The 13,347-nt window shown below is 38.0% G+C and overlaps 1 protein-coding gene across 12 annotated transcripts in view; it reads left to right on the top strand.

Moving 5' to 3' along the window:
* Positions 1 to 13,347, top strand: part of NCOA1 (nuclear receptor coactivator 1) — a 208,772-nt gene that overhangs the window by 55,416 nt on the left and 140,009 nt on the right. For 3 of the 12 annotated variants that reach the window (XM_020870498.2, XM_020870503.2, XM_020870496.2), the window contains exon 3: positions 11,390 to 11,526. The exons of the other annotated variants lie outside the window; for them this stretch is intronic. The gene's annotated coding sequence lies outside the window, so the exon portion shown is untranslated. The remainder of the gene's footprint in view (positions 1 to 11,389; positions 11,527 to 13,347) is intronic. 12 annotated transcript variants of the gene reach the window in all.

Here is a 13,347-nt window from a genome sequence, read left to right as displayed (position 1 = left end):
TAAGTCAAAGACAAAGACAAATGTCATATGATGCCACTTATATGTGGAATCTCAAAAAATGATATAAATCAACTTATTTAAAAAACAAATAAACTCACAGACATAGAAAGTAAACTTATGGTTACCAAAGAGGAAAGGCAGTTGTGGGGGAGAAATTAGGAATTAGGGATTAACAGATACACACGACTCTATATAAAACACATATATATTTTTATATTCAGAATACATATATATATATATATTTCTGAATCACTTTGCTGTACACCTGAAACTAACACAACATTGCAATTATATTCAATTTAAAAAAAGGAGCAAAGTGTATAGTAACAGTTTCTAGTCTTTTTTCACAGTTACTTTTATCTCTTGATCAGTAAGCCTCTTATTCATGGTTCATTTTACTTTGAATTACTTGTTGATTCTGTTGGTTCAATTTCCTGAATTTCTCTGTGACTCTCTGATAAAATTACTTCTTTCTTCCCCCAACCTCCACACCTGTTATACAGTTACTTCTCATTGGACTGTACATAGGTTACATGAGATAAAATTAGGCAAAGCATTTATTCGCACATGTTTAAGAGAAAACTCCTTCATAATTTTGTTTAAAAATTGTTATTTCTTTAATTAATTTTTTAAATGGGGAGAAGTGAATATGGTTTAGTTAGTTTAAGAAGCCCTAGGCCTGGGACATATGGGAAAAACTGTTGATAATGTGCTGTGGTGGTTTAATGAGTAATCTCTGTGTTGTCCGTAAGACACTTTTTTATAATAGTCTCTGAGTTTAAGAAAGATTACTGAGAGAGTTGGATACCAAAATAATACTTCTCTAGTAGGGAATGAGGTGGTGGGAACAGCTTAGGGGAAAATGTACCTTGAGGAAGCTTTGGTTGGATGGGTCCCAAGCAACCTTACTTGAGCTAATTTAGAGTTGATATTGTTGTAGTACTTTACTTAGTGTCTCATGTATCATGAGGTCTTTTCACTCTGCTTGGTGGGAATAAAAATTCTCTCTACCCTTGTATGAGTTTCAGGAATTCTTTGATCTATCTGTTTTTCATGGGTCCTTGCCCCAACCTCTACATGGGTCCTTTCCCCAACCTCTGGTAGTTTCCTGTCATAGATGACCGGCCAAGGGCTTGAGGGGAGGCCTCTGTAGATCTCCAGAGTTCTATGTATGCAGGTCCCTGCTCTTTGGTAGGCTTTAACACAAGTTCTGGCCACCGTGGCCACCCTGAAGATTGCCAGTCTCTTTTCTCCTCAGTTCTCTGAGACTGCCAGGCTCTGCTGAAGTTCTCCCTCTCTACCCTGCATCCTGGAAACTGCTTCCAGGGTGTGTGAGGTGAAGCAGTTGTAGGGCTTACTTAATTTTTTCCCCCCTTTTCTCAGGTATCCCACTCCTGCTTTGACTGTTATCCAATATCTGAAAGCTATTGTTTATTTTATCCCAGTTTTCTGTTTGTATATCCAGAAGGATTAATCAGATTCCTGTCAGTATTTTGTAGAACTATTTGATTTTCTTTTCCTTTTCTCTGTGTTAAGATGTGGACCTAAGTATAATAAAAGAAACCAAGAAACCATTGGCTTGAGCTGAGTGTTTCAGGTATTAGGCTTAACTAACTGTGTGCCTCTTGAGAAATCTGTATGCAGGTCAGGAAGCAACAGTTAGAACTGGACATGCAGTTACAGTCTGGTTCCAAATAGGGAAAGGAGTATGTCAAGGCTGTATACTGTCACCCTGCTTATTTAACTTATATACAGAGTACATCATGAGAAACGCTGGACTGGATGAAGCACAAGCTGGAATCAGGATTGCTGGGAGAAATATCAATAACCTCAGATATGCAGATGACACCACCCTTATGGCAGAAAGCAAAGAACTAAAGAGCCTCTTGATAAAAGTGAAAGAGGAGGTGAAAAAGTTGACTTAAAGCTCAACATTCAGAAAACTAAGATCATGACATCTGGTCCCATCACTTCATGGCAAATAGATGGGGAAACAGTGGAAACAGTGGCAGACTTTATTTTTTGGGGTTCCCAAATCACTGCAGATGGTGACTGCAGCCATGAAATTTAAAGACGCTTGCTCCTTGGAAAGAAAGTTATGACCAGCCTAGACAGCATATTAAAAGGCAGAGACATTACTTTGCCAACAAAAGTCCATCTAGTCAAGGCTATGGTTTTTCCAGTAGTCATGTGTGGATGTGAGAGTTGGACTATAAAGAAAGCTGAGCGCCTAAGAATTGATGCTTTTGAGCTGTGGTATTGGAGAAGACTCTGGAGAGTCCCTTGGACTGCAAGAAGATCCAACCAGTCCATCCTGTAGGAAATCAGTCCTGAATATTCATTGGAAGGACTGATGCTGAAGCTGAAACTCCAATACTTTGGCCACCTGATGCGAAGAGCTGACTCATTTGAAAAGACACTGATCCTGGGAAAGATTGAAGGCAGGAGGAGAAGGGGACGACAGAGGATGAGATGGTTGGATGGCATCACCGACTCAATGGACATGAGTTTGAGAAGACTCAGGGAATTGGTTATGGACAGGGAGGTGTGGCATGCTGCAATCCATGGGGTCACAAAGAGTCGGACACGACTGAGCTGCTGAACTGAACTGAACTGAGGCAGAGGGGTTCCTAGTTGCCTGTGGTCCAAACCCTTTGATAATAATAAACAGTCAGTTTCACCTGGTATGTTCCTTCTCACTTTCATTTTCTGGAACCTATTGTGGTGGTAGGGTGGTTGGTCAAGAATTATGGTATTCTGAATCTTGGTTAGGTACTATTGTTGTTTAGTCCCTAAATCATGTCTCTCTCTTTGCAACCCCCTGAACTGTAGCCCACCAGGCTCCTCAGTGCATTGGATTTCCCAGGTAAGAATACTGCAGTGGGCTGCCATTTCCTTCTCCAGGGGATCTTCCTGACCCCAGGGATTGAATCCACATCTCCTTCATTGGCAGGCAGATTCTTTACCACTGAGCCACCTGGGAAGCCCTGGTTAGTTTAAGTTCTTAACACTCTTACTTTCAACTGGATTGAGACCTACATTTACTTACTTTTTCTCAGCTGTTTCATTTTGCGATTACCTTTAATTGTATCAGGTTATTTTGGTTATGTTATTGGCTAGATAGTTGTCTAGATGGTTGTCATTTTTCACTGGATTGTATTTACTTCATCGTGTGTTCTTCTGCATCACAGTAATGTTTAGGATCTTTGAAGGGTTTGATTTTTATGTGTTATTATCTTTAGTTTTGGCCCCGCTTCTCTGTTCTTGCTTTCCTTTACCCAGAAATGAATGAGCAGATAAGTAACTGAATGTGAGTGAAAGTTGCTCAGTCGTGCCCAACTCTTTGCGACCCTGTGGACTATACAGTCCATGAACTTCTCCAGGCCATACTGAAGTTGGTAGCCTTTCCCTTCTCCAGGGGATCTCCTCAATACAGGTATTGAACCCAGGTCTCCCGCATTGGGGGCAGATTCTTTACCAACTGAGCCACAAGGGAAGCCCAAGAATACTGGAGTGGGTAGTCTGTTCCTTCTCCAGTGGATCTTCCTGACCCAGGCATCAAACTGGAGTCTCCCGCATTGCAGGCAGATTCTTTACCAACTGAGCTGTAAGGGAAGCCCGAGTAACTGAATGCTGCTGCTAAGTTGCTTCAGTCGTGTCTGACTCTGCGCGATCCCAGAGACGGCAGCCCACCAGGCTTCCTCCGTCCCTGGGATTCTCCAGGCAAGAACACTGGAGTGGGTTGCCATTTCCTTCTCCAATGCATGAAAGTGAAAAGTGAAAGTGAACTCGAGCAGTCGTGTCCAACTCTTCGCGACCCCATGGACTGTAGCCTACCAGGCTCCTCCGTCCATGGGATTTTCCAGGCAAGAGTACTGGAGTGGGGTGCCACTGATGTATGTAAATATATACACATATATACACAGAGTGCATTTTCTCTATTCTGAGATTAATTATTGTGATATGTACTCTTGATTTAATATACTTTAAAGAAAGAAGGAACATTAAATTTATTTTGAAAATACTTCTTAGAAATTAACTGACAGAAGCATACATTTATCCATACAGTTCCTATACCGTCTTCTTTGGGATCATAATACAAGAGTGAGTCTAATCCTTTTTCATTCTGACATGCTGATTTTCCTCACCTGTTATTGCCTTTTTACACATTATGATTGTCAGTGTAGTTTTGACTCATATGGGAAATGTTTGGAATTTAACTGCTTTTCTTTTTTGGCTAAATTCATAGTTTCAGTTTTTCTATAGATAAACTGTGAATTAAATAACTTCTTTTTTGAGTCTGCTGGAAACTTCTGACAGATATCCAGCACTTGGGTAATAGTACTTTATAAAATCTAAAGTGGTCTCACTGGTGTCTCCCAGCTCTGATAATTCTGTGATCTCTTTTGAAGGACTGGACAATTTCTATTGCCTTTAATTGCTCTTGCTTGTCTTGCAACAGACAATATTTGCATCACAGTAGCTTTTTATTTCAGTGCTTTCTGAAAACATTTTCAAGCAACAGTTAGGCTTTGGGATTTAACTTAAAATTCTATAGCTTGTAAGTTTATCCATGCAGATAATTCAGCTGTGGTGATATTTGGATAAACAGATACTTCCTATGGGAAGGTATTTCTCACAGTTTTACACCTGGGCAAGCAGTTACATACATCACAACTTACTCTTGCTTAACTACTGGTACTTTTTTTGAACATTAATTCTGATACTTCTGTTTTCAGAAACCTAAAAATATTATTTTAAGGGAAACAAGCATCTTTAGAATTGAGAAAATATGACTTAGGAAATAAGTACACAATAATCCTGATGTCTGCCAAGTGGTAGAATTATAAGTTTTTATTTGATCAGGTAGCAGTTAGAAAAATTAGTGTTGACCCTGTCCATATGCAAATATGTGGTTAACTTTTTAAAAACTGAAAAACTAGTGAAGCTATGCAAATAGTAACCCACAGTGAGAAGACTAAAAAATTAAGTACATTTAAATGAAAAAAAACCAATGCAGAATTAAGGAAGTAACAAAATGGAAGATATTTACAAATTTGACCTTAAATACTATTTAAAGTATCCATGAATATGTCAGGCGAGTGTATGCTCCTTGGTTCTTTGTCTCGTCACAACAAAAATTTGGAGTGACGAACATTGAAGCCCCCTTGGTGGGTCACAACTCTTGGAGGACAGACTGTTATAGCTCTTAAATAAATCAGTGTTACAGCTCTATTTATTTAGATAATAGCACGAAAATCCATCTTCAAGGTGTGAGGGCACATCGATCCAAAGATGGGAAGAGAAGAGCGCTCTATTTATTTAGATAATAGCAGGAAAAGCCATCTTCGAGGTGTGAGGGCACATCGATCCAAAGATGGGAAGAGAAGAGCACCCCATCGTGCAGGAGAGAGAGAGAGAGAGAAGAGGGCTTTGGCTCCTTTTTTTATATGTTTTTTGTTGTTGTTCCCCCTGGGCCTGTCCTATGCAAATTGGGCTTAGGCAGGAGCAGTTGTTTGTTTTGCCTGAGGTTCTCACTCCGGTCCTCGGACCTTCCTTTGTTCTATTTTCCCGGGCTTTCCCCTTCCAGGTCTTCTAGCCACCGCCATTTTGGACTCCTTTTCCCTATTCTAACTACCTAACAAATATTTTAAAAATAATTATAACATGAAGATTCCAGTAAGTACATTGATAAAATTGTGTCTATTAGGTCAGTGTAGAGTTTACATAGAATAAACAAACATAAGGAAAAGAGTTCATCCTCCTGGGTAACTGAAACAATAGTGAATAATCTTTTTTTACTTATTTAATAACTATAATAAAGTAGTCCATAGGGAATCAAGTACTCGTGCATTATTTTGGAATAGGTACAGTTGGCCTCCATGGTTTTCTGATGAGAAATTCGCCTGTAGATAATGCATTGTTTTTCTCTGCCTGCATGCACTATTTAGTTCTTTGTGTTTTGTTTCAAAAACTTTTTAAAAATGTGAGTGTATTTGGATTTCTTTGAGTTTAACCCATTTGCACTTTGCTCAGCTCTTCTTGAATTTTGTTAGCTTATGATTTTAACCAAATTTTAAAAATTCTCAGCAGTTATTTCTTCAAATAATTTTTCAGCCCATGCTTTTTCTCCCCTTTTTCTAGGACTTTGATGACATGAATGTTAGATGTTATGTAATTGTTCCAGAGGTCCCTGAGGCTCCATTTATTTTTTTCAGTCTATTCCTTTTCTCTTGTTCAGGTTGGATGATTTCTCTTGGTCAATCTTTAAGTTCACTTGCTTTAATATCATTTTTTTCTTTGTTATTGCCATCCTGCTGTTGAATCCATCCATTAAATTTAATTTTGGCTATTGTATTTTTTAATTCTAAAATTTCCATTTGATTCTCTGTAGTTTTTGTGTCTTTGCTGTGACTTTCTGATTTCCCATTTGTTTTAGTAGTGTTCACAGTTGCGTTTTGGTTTGTTTTACTGATAGCTGCCCTAAAATCATTGTTTGATAATTCAAATATGTTTGTCATGTCAGTACTGGTGTCTGTTAATTGTCTTGTCTCATTTAAGTTGCAATTTTTCATATATTGCTTTATTTTTTTCATGAGTATAGTTATGATAAAAATGAATTAAGGGAATGAGAATAAAGAGGAAATAGAATCAGTCTAGCTGTGTAAACTGAATTTCTTTCTCTATAAAGTAGAAATAATAATATCTATTCCACAGACTCTTTACAAAGACTACATGAGAACACATATCTAAAATATCCAACACGGTCCCTGGCATGTAACAGTGCTCAGAAAATATTAGTTACCTTTGCTTTTCTTTTTTCTGATTATAATTTTGAAAAATCTAAATCATTACTGTCATATACTTGGCATTTTAAGGGAAGAGGCTCTTTAAAAGAGGTCTTAACTTTCCTTCCTTAACTAGTTCTCTAAGTTGTGATTACTTAATATTAATACAAAGATCAGCTTGTTCCTCTGTACTGTGTTATCTTTTTGGTTGGGGGATGGACCTTTTTGTTGTTAAACCTAGATTAGTTTTCACCTTGTTCTAGGTCCGAGGGAATTCATCCACTTTCTTCTGTTTCTTAGAGAATCTTCTCTAACAGTTATCCAGAGCAGAAGTGGAATGATGGATTGGCAGCTCCTCCTTGCTTGCCAGCAGGATGACAAGTTCATTTTCCCTTTTTGCTTTTAGGACTTTACAGCTAAGCTTTAGGGGAAAGGTAGAAGGAGGAAGTGGTAGAGAAGGAGTGCTGGTCATGACAGAAATAAACACAGTGTGACAAAGCTTATGAAATCTTGCTGCTGCTGCTGCTAAGTCATTTCAGTCATTCCGACTCTGTGCAACCCCATAGATGGTAACCCACCAGGCTCCCCTGTCCCTGGGATTCTCCAGGCAAGAACCCTGGAGTGGGTTAGCAACTTCTTAAAGCCATAGGTAGTCTCTGACTCTTGCTGAGTTGGTAATTGGATGCCCTATTGGGCGCATTTTGACTTATTTCTCTTTTCTCTTGAAACCACTTTGACTTTCATGATGGGAAGTTTTTCCTGAGAAAGCAATATTTAAGCTAAATTCTGAAAGTTGAGTTAGGAGTTATTAATACTAAGTGAGAAAGGAAGAATGTGGTGGCAGACAGAACCAGCTTATCTGAAGTTCTTGAGGTAAGGAAGGAGCTTATAGCATATTGGAGGTACCCAAAGAATGTCAGTACAGAAATAAAGATGATGTGGTATTGGCAAAGGGATAGACACTTAGATCATTGGGACAGAGTAGACAGTCACAGAGAGTTGAACATGACTGAAGTGACTTATCTGGCAGGCAGGCAGACAGGCTGGAAACGGGACCCCTAGAAATATGGCCAGTTGATTTTTGATAAAGTTGCAAAAGCAATTCTAGAGAGAATAACCTTTCTTTTTAGTAAATGGTGATCCATACATGATTTATATATACACACATATACATATATAAACTGATTTCTATATACACACATAAACATATGTACACACATTTTTGGAAATGTATTGTGTGGATTATTTTTTGTAAGTGGTATATTTATATAGTTTGGCAGTTTGATTTTTTTTTTCACTCTGCAGCATATTTAGATCTGTGTTTTGTTGTTGTTTTATTTTTCTGCATTGTGTTTTATACTCTGGCTGTATCAGTCTTATTTGGGGCCTCAAGGTTTTTATTGCAGATTGTTTTTAAGTTTTTAAAACTACAAACAGTGGAGTCAGGAGTATCTTGTATGTACTTTCTCATGTACCTGCATGATAGTTGCTTTAAGATAAAAAGAAGTGGAATTGCAGAACCATATGGTATATGAACTTTAAATGTTTCCTAAGGAAAATTTCAAACTTAATGCCAAAGTAGACAAAATAGAAGAATGAACTACTCACCTTCAACAGTTATCAGTCTTGTTTTATCTGTACTTTCATTCACTTTATCTCCTCTCACATTTTGAAACAAATCCAGATACTGAGTCATTTGAGCTCCTGGAAAAATATAAGGTCTTTTTGTTTTTTTAAGAAAAATGGAATTGCAATACCATTCCCTGAATATTCATTGGAAGGACTGAAGCTGAAGCTGAAGCACCAATACTTTGGCCATGTGATGCAAAGAGCCATCTCATTGGAAAAGACCTGATTGGGAACGATTGAGGGCATGAGGAGAAAGGGGTGACAGAGGATCAGATGGTTGGTTGGCATCATCCACTCAATGGACATGAGTTTGGGCAAACTCTGGGAGATAGTAAGGGACAGGGAAGCCTGGTGTGCTGCAGTTCATGGGATTGCAAATGGTTGGACACAACTGAGTGACTGAAATCACACTTGAAAATCAACAATAATTCTTTAATATCTTTGAATATTGAGTCAGTATTCAAAATTTAAATTGTTTTAATGTCAGAAACATTTAATGTGAGAAGCATTTCTTCCATTTTTTTTTTATTATTTACTTGTTTGAATTATGATCCAGATAAGGTTCACTTTTGAAAACTTTGTTTTCTACTTGAAGACCTTACTCATATTCCACAGATTTTTTTTATTTCTAGGTGATTTTTATTTTTATCTTTTCTGGAAAGGAGTGGTTCTGATTTCTTTAAAACAAATCGTAGTCTACATGTTTCCAGTTCTGATTTCCCCGTTCCCTCCTTTATTTTACTTTACACTTTCACAACATTTGTCACCTTTTCACAGACTTGATAATTTACCTATTTATTATGTGTGTTGTTACTACCTGTGTTCCTTACTGTCACTCCAAATCTGGAATGTAATTTTTACAAGGATAGGGATCTATCTTTTTATTTCTTGACATCATACTGAGAACTGATATGAATTCTATGAGTTTTATATTCTCTTTTGAGTTTTATAAGGAGAAGTTTTCATGTTATTTGGAAATAATGACTTTTGGGGAGTCTTCCCTTTCTAGAATTAATATAACTTTTCCTTAGTTTATTGCATTGACTAAGTCTTCTAATACTGTGTTGAATATTTCATGTGATTTCCCTCAGTATTTGTTTTTAACATACATGAAAATTCATTTGTTACTTTATTCCTAAGTATTGATACAGTGTTTACTTTTTTTTTCCAATGTTTACTATTGACTTCTGATAGATTTTAACAAAGTAGGGAAGTTCATTTTTTGTTCCTATGTTGCTAAAAGTTTTTATTTTGGGATTTTGAATTTTATCAATGGAAAAGGCACATAAATAGTCTGTATTTATGAAAGTAATCACCATTTTGTAGATGATACCACCAAGAACGAGGAGTTGAACATATAATGGTTGCTAAGAAACAGAAATTTAGGGGAGCTTTTGGCAATCTTAAAGGGTGGAGAGACTGTTGGACTTCAGGATTACAAGACATCTAGGGCTTGAATGACCAAGATCCTAAAGAGAATATAAACACAGAGAAGGAGAGCCAAAAGTCTGAACCATGTTTCCACCAGAAGTTTTTGCAGATTGCTAAACTGCACAAGCCAATAGGCAGAAAAGTTGGACCACTGGTGGCTACTAAGAAGTTGAGAAGCTTAGCAGAATTTCCAGCAGTTTCATGGTACTAAAGAAATAGAAGAATCCTGGTAGATATCCTAAGCTTTCAGTTGAGATCTATAAATAACTATATTGTAACAATATAGTTTATTGTAATAAACCAGAGAAGACCAGGTCTTTTTATTTTTTTAATTGAATTGTACATAGTTCACATATAATATATTATACGTATAATATAGTGATTCACAATTTTTAAAGGTTATACTCCCTGTATGGTTATTATAACATATTGGCTGTATTCCCTGTGTTGTACATTTTTTAAAAAAATATTTATTTACTTATTTGGGTGTGCCAGGTCTTTGTTGCAGCATGTGGGATCTGGTTGCCTGACCAGGGATTGAACCCGTGTCCCCTGCGTTGGGAGCACAGAATCTTAACCATTAGGCCACCAGGAAAGTCCCAATATTTGTTGTTTTTAAAACAATTATTTATTTATTTTATTTCATTCTTGGTTGCCCTGGGTCTTTGTTGCTGCACATGGGTTTTCTCTAATTGCAGCGAGCGAGGGCTACCCTTTGCGGCAGTGTGTGGACTTCTCATTGCAGTAGCTTGTCTTGTTGCAGAGCACAGGCTCTAGGTGTGCAGACTTCAGTAGTTGCAACATTCAGGCTCAGTAGTTGTGACTTTTGGATTCTAGAGCTTGGGCTCAGTAGTGGTGGCACACGGGCATAGTTGCTCTGCATCATGTGGAATCCTCCTAGACCAGAGATTGAACCTATGTCCCCTGAATTGGCAGGTGGATTCTTATCCACTGTACCACTAGGAAAGTCCTAGCTATAATAACTTGTCCCTCTTAAGTCTCTGCCCCTCCTCACTTCCCTTTCTCTACTTATAACCACTAATTTGTTCTCTATATATGTATCTGCTTTTTTTGTTATATTCAGTTGTTTTTTTTAAATTCCACATAAAAGTGATGTCATACAGTATTTGTCTTCCTGTGTCTTGACTTATTTCACTTAGCATAATGCCCTCCAAGTCCATCCATGTTACAAATGGCAAAATTTCATTCTTTTTTATGGCTGAGTAGTATTCCATAGTGTGTTGTGTGTATGTGTGTATATATATATGCATCACATCTTCTTTATTCATTCGTCTGTTGCTAGACACTGAGGTTGTTTCCATATCTTGGCTATTGTAAATAATGCTGCTGTGACCATTGGGTGCATGTTCATAGGTCTCAATATGATTGAAAATTGTCTTCAGATTAGCTTAATGTCTGATTAAATGGAATTAGGTCCCATTACCAACCAGAAACTAAAGAAGATCTATTGAAAAAGATATTAGACACAACCTCTACAATTTTTATTATGCAATATCTGACATTCAGTCTCCAAATTCCAGGCATGCCAAGAGTTATGAACAAGAGAAAAACACATATGTAACTACAGATGATCAGATATGGACTTCAGTGCCACTTCCTTCATCCCTCTTTTGTTTCAGATGAGAAATCTGTCATTTGAAGTTTTTTTTTCCTACAGGTAAAGCATTGTTTCTCTCTGGCTATTTTCATTATATTTTCTTTGTCCTTAGTTTTCAGAAGCTTAACTGTAAATTTTCTTGGTGTGGATTATTTTGAGCTTATCTTGTTTAGGATTTACTTAGTTTCTATAAACTTGTGTGTTTTTCTAAGCTTGAAGTTACAAGCTTTTGTAACTTTTTTGTAAGACTTTTTCAGTCTTACTCTTTTTTCTCTCTTTTTGGGGCTCAGAAGACATGGGATGTAAGTCTTTTGTTGTAGTTCCACAGGTCCCCAAGGCTCTGTTTTATTTTATTTTTCAGTGTTTTCCCTCTATTGTTTGGGTTGGGTAGTTTCTTCTGTTCTATCATCCAGTTCAGTGATTCTTCCCTCTGTCCTCTCCATTCTACTGTTGTTCTCATCTGTTGAGTTTTTTATTTCAGTTATTGCATGTTTTCAGTTCTGACATTTTTTTTTGGTGTATTTTTTTTCTTAATTGAGACTCCCTGTTTTTTATTTGTTTCACTCATGTGCATAGTTGCTCTCGGAGACATTTTTATAATGTCCACTTCAAACATTATGTCAGTAGTGGGGCCATCAGGATTTTAATACAGAATCTGCTTCTCAGTAACTTTATGAAGCTGGGCAACCTCAGGGGTTTTAATCTCTAATCTAATCTCTATATTCCTTGCTTTTCATCTGTGTAAAATGGGACTAATAACAGTAATTAGTAACTGCTTCATAGAATTATGGTAAGGGTACAGTTAATATGTATAATATATTTATAGCATTAGCTAAGCACATAGTATTAATATATGTTCAATAAATATTGTGTGTGTGTGTAGTTGCAAAGTCATGTCCAACTCTTTGTGACCCCATGGACCTATAGCCTGCCAGGTTCCTCTGTCCATAGGATTTCCCAGGCAACAATACTGGAGTGGGCTGCCGTTTCCTTTTCCAGGCGATCTTCCTGACCCAGGGATCAAACTCAGGTCTCCTGCATTGGCAGGCGGATTCTTTACCACTGTGACACCAAGGCTTCCGTTATCGGGTAACTGGTGCCTGTGAACTGTCTTTTTTTCATTCAGTTTGACATACTCCTTGTTGTGATGAGAATTATGAGATTTCTTGTTGTGATGAGTGATTTTTATTTGATACCTGGACATTTTAGATATTATGTTCTGAGACACTGGATCTTATTTAAGCATTCTGATTTAGCTGGCTTCTGGCACTGCTCCAGCATGGGAAGGAGGGGAGTGCTTTGCCACTTTACTGCCTAGTGGGAATAAAAGTCCAAGTTCCTCACTCTGCCTTTGTTGACTCTCAAGTTTGTGGGAGATTCCTCACTACTGCTGCTCAGAGATGGGAGGTCTGGCCTCCACTGACTTCCCCAGCTGGGAGGGTCTGGTTTGCCTCAGCCCTGCTCCCCACATGTCCTCCACAGGGGCCTTTTTACTGTTGGACAGTGGCAAAAGGCCCAACTCCACTAGGCCTCTTCTGACACCAGCCTGTACCAAGGAGAGGGGAGTACACCTTCTTACTGCCAGGTGGACACCCTGGCTGTCCATGTGGTCTTCACTGACACCAGCAGGAAGAAGGTCTCATTGTTACTTGGTAAGGACCAACTCCCAAATGGCCTTCTCTGACACCACTGTGGTAGGGAGTGTGGGTTACCTTGTTACAGCTTGGAAAAGGTCCTTAGAAGGCTAGGTTCTCCACTTGACCTTTGCTGGTAGCGCTTGGTCCACAGTTTTGTTCTGTGAGGTTTGCTGGGTATAACAGTTTTTTGTCTAGATTGGTTCTTTCCTAATCTTTTGGCTGGGGAGAAGAGGATTTTTTTTAT

Source organism: Odocoileus virginianus, chromosome 2 (genome assembly GCF_023699985.2).
Source record: "Odocoileus virginianus isolate 20LAN1187 ecotype Illinois chromosome 2, Ovbor_1.2, whole genome shotgun sequence".
NCBI lineage: Eukaryota > Metazoa > Chordata > Mammalia > Artiodactyla > Cervidae > Odocoileus > Odocoileus virginianus.
The sequence above is the reverse complement of the archived record's forward strand: the minus strand, read 5'-3'. Positions and strand labels throughout refer to the sequence as shown.